Genomic DNA, 9,581 nt, shown 5'->3' with positions numbered 1-9,581 from the left:
TATTTTCTATTTTTTCTTGCTCACTCTCTTTTTGCTCTCGTTTTTTTCCATGAGGTATTTTGCTACATACGTATAATATTTTTTCTATATACATGCATATCCAAGGTATCTTGCTACCTAAACATACATATGTATATTTTGTGAAGTATTTTTCCTACATACATGTATATCTAAACATACATATATATATTTTGTGAAGTATTTTTGTTTACATACATGCATATATTAGGTATTTTCACTACCTAATCATACATATATATATTTTGTGAGGTATGACTACCTTCTGAGCTTGTGCTTGTTTTATTTAAATTCCTAGGATCATGAGCAACTAGGTGTGTCCTACTATGACTTGAGAAACAAAAGTGATCAAATAACAAGCAGAGATTTAAAAGGTACTAGGTTGCCTCCTAGTAGCGCTTCTTTAACGTCTTGAGCTGGACGCGTGATGGCTTGTCGGTCACGGACCTAGTACTTTGCTTACCTTTGGCTCTGGACTTGGTTGCCTATTGGTCGGCCATGGGTCGTAAGCAACGCTCTAACCTTTTTATGGATGAGCTGAGGTGAACTCTAGAGGTGGTGGCAGTGCGTCTGTTGCCCGCTGCTGGCCATCCCCAGGCTGCTGTGGTGTTTCGCCCTGTGCCTGCCTGGGGGCGCAGTACTTCTTGATGAAAGCTCGATTAGTAGGGGGCCTGATGCCCTTGCTGGAGGTGACAGACACTCCGTAGAACTGACAGAGACCCGTAATTTGACAACTCTAAGACCCTGTTGGACTTCTTCGGGTCCACTGGGTGTCTTGCAGGCGCAATCCCTGCAAACAATAGATGAAATCAAAAATCAGTTGAGCGAGGTGCATACTTACCTATGTCATGATGACGTGACCTTGCCGTGGGGAACGGGCACCCTGTAGGACTACAGAGGCCCATAACCAGAGCTGGAAACCCCAGGGCCCTGTTGGACTTCTCCGGGTCCACTGGGTGTCTTTGTGGGTGCCATTCCTGCAAACAATAGATGGTATCAGAAATCAGTTGAACCATATGTATACTTACCTATGTCACGATGGCATGACCTTGCTGGGGGAACGGGCACCCGGTAGGACTGACAGAGGCCCGTAACCAGAGCTGGAAACCCCAGGGCCCTGTTGGACTTCTTTGGGTCCATTGGGCGTCTTGTGGGCGCGATCCCTGCAAACAATAGATGACATCAGCAATCAATTGAGCCATGTGCATACTTACCTATGTCATGACGGCACAAACCAATCGATACATCTGCGGGGGGAGATTGGCATTGTGGTCACCAGGCGAAATGTTACTAAATAGCAACGTCATCCATGTAAGAGTGGTCATGTCGGTGCGCATGATCTGCACTCGTCTTTTTGCAGCGGCACGGGTGAAATCTTGCCCCGGTATGCATAGTAGATGCGTGATAGCCTCCCTCTCTGGATGTGCTCGCACAGTTGGTCGCCCTCTAATATCAGGGGGTGGACCAGGAACTAATAAAAGGAAACTACTGGCCCCTTAACCGGGAGTGCAAGTCTCGGTGAAGCATCTAAGGGCAAAGGACCTTATATTCTCTTAAGGTGTGGATATGGAGCACACTGAAAATGAGGACGCGTAGCCCTCTAAAGGCGAGGGCGTGCAGCCCTCTACAGGCGAGGACATATAGTCCTCTAAAGGTGATAGGTACTAGTACCCAAGGGTCCACCTTTATGAGAAAACAAGAGGTCGGCCCATCGAGAGGGCCGGTCATCCAACAAGATTGGACACGAGATGTAGGAAATCTATGCAATTAACATGATTTTTAGGGATGCAACCTTTGTTGTGAATTTTGGTAATGCTGACCTTATATGAAACAATGCAATGAAATGGAAAGTTGTACAATGTTCATGACATTCTTTCCCTATTTTGGGATTTTGATTTTGATTTAATCTTTTGGGAAAACACAGATTGACTGTCCTTTTGAAAAAGGTGATAATTCATGCAACCCTATCCTATCTTTTGCAAATTTTTTCAGGAACTCTCTCAGAGTGTATGTTCTGTTTGATTTAGTCACTTGACCATTTTAGAGTGACGACAATGGAGCCGTTTGACGTTTAATCCATCTATTGAAATTCCAGGGCTTGTATCCCCCTTTTTTTCTTGTTTAAAAAACATCGACGGGTGAGAACTTTTGATCTGCTCCTATGTTCACTTGAGGCTCAAGCACGATGCCCCTCATTGCCCCAGTGTAAGGCTTTGAGGTACCAATTGTTATCTTTTGTCATGACCTTGTAGCTAGGAACCTATTGGGTGAAAACTTCTAATCTGCCCCTAGGTTCCCTTGAGGTTTTTGCATGGTGCCTTTCGTTGCCCCAGTGTAAGGCTTTGAGGTACAATCGTTGTCTTTCGTCATGACCTTGTAGCAAGGAACCTATTGGGTGAGAACTTCTAATCTGCCCCTAGGTTCGTTTGAGGTTTATGCATGGGGCCTTTCATTGCCCCGGTGTAGGGCTTAGAGGTACCAATTGTTGTCTTGTTTTCACAACCTCGCAGTGAGGAAGAATGAAAGATGCAGTTGATTCTTGCAAAAAGAATTTTCCAAGGACGATAAATAGTTGAAGGATCTTTCAGTTCATGGATTAAGTCAAATGACTCCTATGTAGAAGCAAGATGTTTTGATGTCTTGATGATGCTAAAGGATCAAGTGCTTCTAAGTTTTACTCAAGACAAGAATCCAAGAAAATCAAGATATACGATCAAGTTGATCTCTAGAATCTTTAGGAAGAAGTTTCCAAATTGAAAATACAAAAGGTTTGACCAAAGAATTCTATCATTTCAAATTGAGATTTTCTCTATGGTAATCGATTACCGGCAGTTGAAAATGTTTATCACAGTCACTAGAAATTTGAATTCAAAATTTATAATGTGTAATTGATTACTAGAGGGGATTTTTAGAAAATAATCGCCAAGAGTCACACCTATTCAAATTTTTTATGAATGACCATCAAAGGTGACTTGGAAACACGAACTTAAAGGGAGTTTTCATTGCCCAAACAGTTTTATCCTCTCAAAAGATTAAGAGTTTTTCTGAACTGAAATGTCTTATCCTCTCAAAAAGATTCCTTGGTCAACCACTTGCATACTCAATAAGGAATTTTGATTGATCTTCATTGTACAATCTATCTCTTTTAAGAGAGATCTCTTCTTCTCTTCTTCTTATTTATGAAAAGGGATTAAGAGACCGTGGGTCTCTTGTTGTAGAGGATTCTTGAACATAAGGGAAGGGTTGTCCCTGTGTGCATTGTTAATCCGAAAAGACAGAGTGAAAGTTTAATTGGGGTATGCGAATGATGCACAGTTGAAGTATTGCAAATTTTTACGCAGGATATGGGGTTGAATCAATTAAGATTTTCAACATGGTCCATGACATCTTCGTCAAGGTGAAACTGGAAGTAACAAGGACATTAACAGTCCTAAATGTGTTTGGCAGTAGACGAAGCAACGATGTAACCCGATCCATCTTTTGCCCCAATTTTTTGCAAGATGGTTACTTCCATGCTTCAACTTGACTCGATGAACCTTTTCGTAAAAGCACGAGCTTGGTTCAACCCCATAACCAAGGGAATGGCAATTTTGATCGCCAATACTTCAACAACATTTCATAGGGATGAAAGACTCGAGAATACGCATGCTATGCATGGAAAATGTAATTATGAGATTGAGATGCTCGAAGAGACATCCTTTCTTAATTAACCACGCATTAGGTACCATGCTCAATCATTTTGTTTTGTTGTTTGTGTTTTTTTTTTTAATTTTAGAAATGGGTTTATGATCCCAACATGGTTGGCTCATGGTACCTAACACATGCAACTAAGAATGCATCATGAATTTTTCATGCTTCCCCTTTTTTTTTTGTTTTTGTTTTGTAGAGGAAAATACAAGGATCATGTATGAGCAAACATGTAGAACAAAAAGTATGTTGAACGCATACGCATGATGATGCAATGACTCATGCAAAATGGGAATGTGATAATGGACAAATGCAGGAATGATATGTTCATTATGATGCTGAAGAGATGTTTATGCGGTGCATGATATGAATGCATTTACGGACACGAGAGCCCGGAAAATTATCTCTCCTTTTTGCGCATTTGGGGGGCGCAGTGCCCCATGTGTGCAGTTAAGAAGACGATATGGATCTTCCGGCTTCCCATGACAAAAGACGAGACCCACATACAACGCATGTGTGACGGTATGATGCAGATGCGCATGCATGAAACGGAAAGAAAACAACACAAAGGGGTAATTCACACATACGAGACTGCAGAGATCCAACTTTAATGCTACGTTTTGGGCATGATGGCGCCTCAACGTAGTATTAAAAAGGTTACGTATTACTCTAAAGAAACCAAACATCACTAGCAAAACTATAAACTAGTGCTATTTACCAAAAAATGCATGAGAACGAATGGCACGGAGCGTGTTTGCTCTTTGCCCCTATTTGGGAACCTATAGGATAATATCTAGGGGTCTCTAACAACTACTTCCCAACAATTTATAACTCACACGGCCGTTCTCTAGAGGTATCATCACTCAAGATAATAATATTGTGGCGGTATGGAATACCAGCGACAACACATTATAAAGAGAGAAAGCTCTAGACGAGGTTTCACTATTATCAAGCAAGTCGGATGTGGCGTCCCTAAATTAATGACTGGTTTGGTGGTAATGATTTAAATAACAAAAACCATGGTAGATTTTTTTTTTCTTCTTTTCCCTTTTCCTATCTTTCTCTTTTTCACAATAACTAGGTGTAGAAGGAAAATCCTCACTATAAAGTCCTGAATGGCCAGTTCACAACTCTATTCGGAGTCATTTCTTTCTTACCGCTCATAATTCTCTAAATTATTTTGCTGTTTCAAAAGGAAGAATATACCAGCCATTACTTTAGGTCATCACGTGAAAATAAAAGGATAAAATACAGCCGATAAACTCTTTTACAAATAAAGTCGCTAATGCTTTCTGTTCAAATAACAAGATTGATCATAAATGCATTCATCATTTAAAGCTGTCCAAAATATGGGAGTTTTACAAAATATATATAGTGTCATCCAGAGCAAAGGTGTCCACAGTAGTGGCTTCAGCCACATGTATACAATCATCAAATTGCTATACATCAGGTCTACCCATACAAAACAAAAGAGTAAACCTAACAGTCAGTCCTAGATACACCCACCCTCAAAAGTATACAAAACTAATCCAAAGAGCTGTCCACTAGGATGAAGAGCCTCCGCTGATCGCCATCTCCCCCGGGCCACTATCCTCCGTAGAGTCTGCCTCAGATGCCGACATGACTTCCTCGGGAGAATCCGCCTCAAGAAGTGGATCCTCATCACCCTCTAGAAAGTCAAGGGCATCCACAGCAGGCTCAGGAGGTAGCTCCTCCAGATCCTCCTCAGGGTCTTCCTCGGATGACGTTACCTCGATCACTTGGACGGGCTCCACTAGACGATATGGTGTAGGCGTGGGTAGTATCCACTCCACCGTGCGCTGAAGCGTCCATGCAGGTTCATCTGGATGCACCAAAGAAGTAGCCGTGAATCGAATGGTGCCCCGAAATCGGCACCTCGTGTTGCCTTCGAGGGTCTCCCAAGCTCCCTCTAGGCACTCCATCTCCACTCGATCATGGATTAGCTGCGCCGCCATCACGATCTACAAAGAAGAAAAGAAAGGGGTAGACTCTTTCACAAGAATCTAACTATGCCGCCGCACAATACGTTTCATAACCACTACATGCAATTAAAAGGAGTATCTTAAGGCTTTTCATCTCTGGTAATCGATTACATAGCCTTGGTAATCGATTACCAGAGGCTAAACTTGAATTACACAGCCTCAAGACATGAAATATGCAAAAATGCACTGTGTAATCGATTACACATACCTGGTAATCGATTACCAGTGACCCATCCCTCTGTGTAATCGATTACACAGGCTGGTAATCGATTACCAGAGGCCTCCACAATGTTCCAGTCCCCTTTCTAAGCCTGGTAATCGATTACACCCCCTTGGTAATCGATTACCAGAAGCCCTCATGGCTTCCTGACCTCGTTTTCAAGCCTGGTAATCGATTACACCCCGTGGTAATCGATTACCAGAGACCATCTTAGCCTCCTGTCTTCATTTTTAAGCCTTGTAATCGATTACCCACCCTTGGTAATTGATTACCAGAGGCCACAACCCATATATCACACAAAAATTCACAGCTGGCCAGCCACCACAAGCCTCCTTGCTTTGTGGTCTTTGTTCCTTTTATCTGTTGACTGCCAGGAGCTCGCCTGTTTAGGTACATCACAGGTTCTCACTGACCGACTATGCCCAGGTTGGGTCGGGATTGGTCAAGCTTGGTTTTGGGCAATAGCACCCCACCTAACGTCCCCAAGGTCTCCTGACCCCCGCGACATATCTCCAGGTACCATTCTGTGGTCAACGAATAAAAGCAGGAAGTTTGACCCTTCTACACTTCCTCATCTCAAGCTTGTAGGATTATGGGGTACCCATCACCTGTGGTACTAGGTGGCGGTCGGGCGATGGTGCACAACAAGTTTTCCACATCCACAAACAACATTCAAACAGCACAAGCTATCACAGCCAAGCAAAACAGGGCAAAGGCAGAAAACTCTGCTCAAACACCAACCAAAATCATAGCTTTATCTCACTTAAAGACCCCAGTAACAATTCCTTCGATCCAATTCGTTAACCGTTGGATCGACTCCAAAATTTTACTGGAAGTCTATAGTACATAAGCCTACATTTTGACCGTTGGGATCTACTAGAAAACATCCAGAACTCATTCTGCACTAGACTTTCCACAGCCAACCACACACAAGCAGTTTTCTGCACAAAGCCAAAATCCTGCTGCACCTATTTTGACAGCAAAATTCTGCATAAGTGCAGATTTCGAAAATCACACTTCCCCTCATCCAATCTTGCCCAAATCAAATCCTACAAGTCCCAAATCATGTATCAATCATGTCTAAACCAAAGTCAAGCTTCAAACCACAGCAACACAAAATCTAGGTGTCCAAAACCCCTCAATTTAATGGATTTTCTAGGCTTGAGAAGTCAAATTGAGAATGGGACAAATTTGAGGCAAACTCTCACCTCACACAAGTCTATAACATCAATTTAAACTTGTTTAAACTGGATTTACGCTTAAAATCTCACCGAATCAAAATTTGACTCTTCAACACCCAAATTTGCCCTAGAAATGGCTCTTTGTTCACTTTGGTCATTTGTTTTTCTCTCTAGCACAGCCTAACCTTTCTCATAAGTCCTAAATGGCATTTCAAGCTAGGATTAACTCATTTTAACCTCCATTTGCCACAAAATCCAGATTTAGCCTTTCAACTCTCAAAGCCTCACTCTTTTTCCACTCATAACATCACATTCTCACTTTCTAACCCTAGGTTAATCCTACCCTTCACCTCTATCAGTTTTCCATAAGCAATTTCAGCATATAAACATCACAAACATCATCACAAAAATCCTAAAACAGAATGGGTATGTCCAACTCATCCAAACATGGCAAGTTCAACAAGCTTTCAACAAGAGTGTTCACAAATAACTATCATGAAGCAGAAAACTAACAAAACTACCCATCATATCTCCCAAAACCCCATACCCACGAAAATCAAAGGAGAAAGAAGTCCACCCAAACCTGAAATTTCGAAGTCCCACTCGTAGACACGCACTTCACGACCCCGAAAATGCTCTCCTTTCACGATTTGGGGCAGAAATGATGGCCAAAGGTTGAAGCTTTGTTTGGAGCTTCAATGGAGAATGAAGAAGAAGAAAATGGCAACGTGAGGGAGAGAGAGAGCTGTCTGAAAAGTGTGGGGCTGAGTGAAGAGAGAGAGAGTTGCTTTTTGATTTTAAAAAGGCTTTTTCCTCATTTCTTATTATTTTATTTAAGCTATGCCACATGTCTCCATTTGAGTGGAGCAAAAAGGGCCCACTTTCCCTTTTTGACTGTGACCCATACTCAGCCACAAAAGTGAGGAAAATCTGACCTTTGAAACGCTAAAATCATGCCTCGGTTTGCGTTCCGTTTCTCTGGTTCCAGTTCCTCGCGTTTCTCTGCGTCCGTCGGGGCCAGTTTTCGAAAGTAACCAATATATATATCAAAACGCTCAGAATAAAACCCCGAGCGCGGTTCAGAGGTTGGTTTCGTTAAATTCTAAGTCACACGCAAAACAATGATTTTTAAACTAATTAATTAAGAATTAACCCATAACCTCCCAGTTATGGATTTCTCTTCCTTAATTAGCCTAACCCGCGTATCTTGCCCCCACTATTCCTACCCTTACCAAGAACATATATGCATATACACTGAATAATACTTATATATATATATATAATCATTCAAAATACATCTTTTTCGAAAATTCCGGGTAGAAATTTTCAGGATGTCACATCGGAGACCTAGCATGATGATAGATTCACCTCCACTCCTTAAATTCCCATGAACCCGGGTGTAAGGCCCCTTTCTTACTCAAACCCGTGGGTGTTTAGAATGCAGTGTAAAGAATGTGAAATAGACAACAATTATTTACATTTACACAGTTCAACAAAAGCACACACGAAGTTTCACAAATCCACAATTCCTTAAAATAGGCCTAACTCACAAAAAGTCCCCAGTGGAGTCGCCAACTGTCGCAACGTGCCCTTCGCGGGCGAGCTAGGGCGAGGCTCACGGGTGCGCTTTCCAAAGGAGGAAAGGTGCGCGGAGTCGCCACCAACGTTTATTTGTGGAAAACGTCGGGAAAACCGAAGGAAACCGGTCAAAATGAAAATTCTAAGTTCGGGAGTTGTATTTACGCTTGAGGAAGGTATTAGCACCTCTTACGTTTGTCTCAAAGGACAACAGCCTATTTTTTAGAATTGTGGAATTGTGTTATCTTAACTTTTATTTCTTTTTATTTTTTGAGGTCGACAAAAGCGGGGCTTTTGCTCCTACGTACCCTCCATCAAAGAGGAAATCAGACCTACGTAGTTCTATCTTATGCGTGAATCAAGCGATTCTTTTTACTTGAGGGGTGATCATTTTAAGGCGTTGAACCTTAAAAATGATCCATTTTACTTAGTAAGTAACTGAAATGATAAACTTTCAAAACCCTATTTTTGTGGACGAGTTTGACTAGGCGAGTTGATTTTAGCCTTTGTTTCACTTTAGTTATTAGTCAATTCAATTAAGAATGAGAAATCCCAAAGAGAAAACGTCCGATTGATTTTTCGCTTTACTTTACTAAAAGGTATTTTTTTTATTATTATATTATTTTTTTACCTCTTTTTTGATTTCCAACGTGGTTACGGCACGACCGAACGGTCAGAATTCATTTTAACCAAAATTAACAGATGATACAATTCAAAGAATCGGTGGAAATTTATTTTATTTTTAGATTAAGCGAGAAATGACTTAAATAAATGGCTTAAGCACGTCAAAAGGGGGTATAAAAAATAAATGAAAACGAGAATAAAAATACATGAAACAAAATGTGGACCACCACGGGTACATAGAGTGAATTGAAAAGCTTGGTTTGAGGTACT

Source organism: Glycine soja, unplaced genomic scaffold, assembly GCF_004193775.1.
Source record: "Glycine soja cultivar W05 unplaced genomic scaffold, ASM419377v2 tig00105440_1_pilon, whole genome shotgun sequence".
Classification (NCBI taxonomy): domain Eukaryota; kingdom Viridiplantae; phylum Streptophyta; class Magnoliopsida; order Fabales; family Fabaceae; genus Glycine; species Glycine soja.
The sequence above is the reverse complement of the archived record's forward strand: the minus strand, read 5'-3'. Positions refer to the sequence as shown.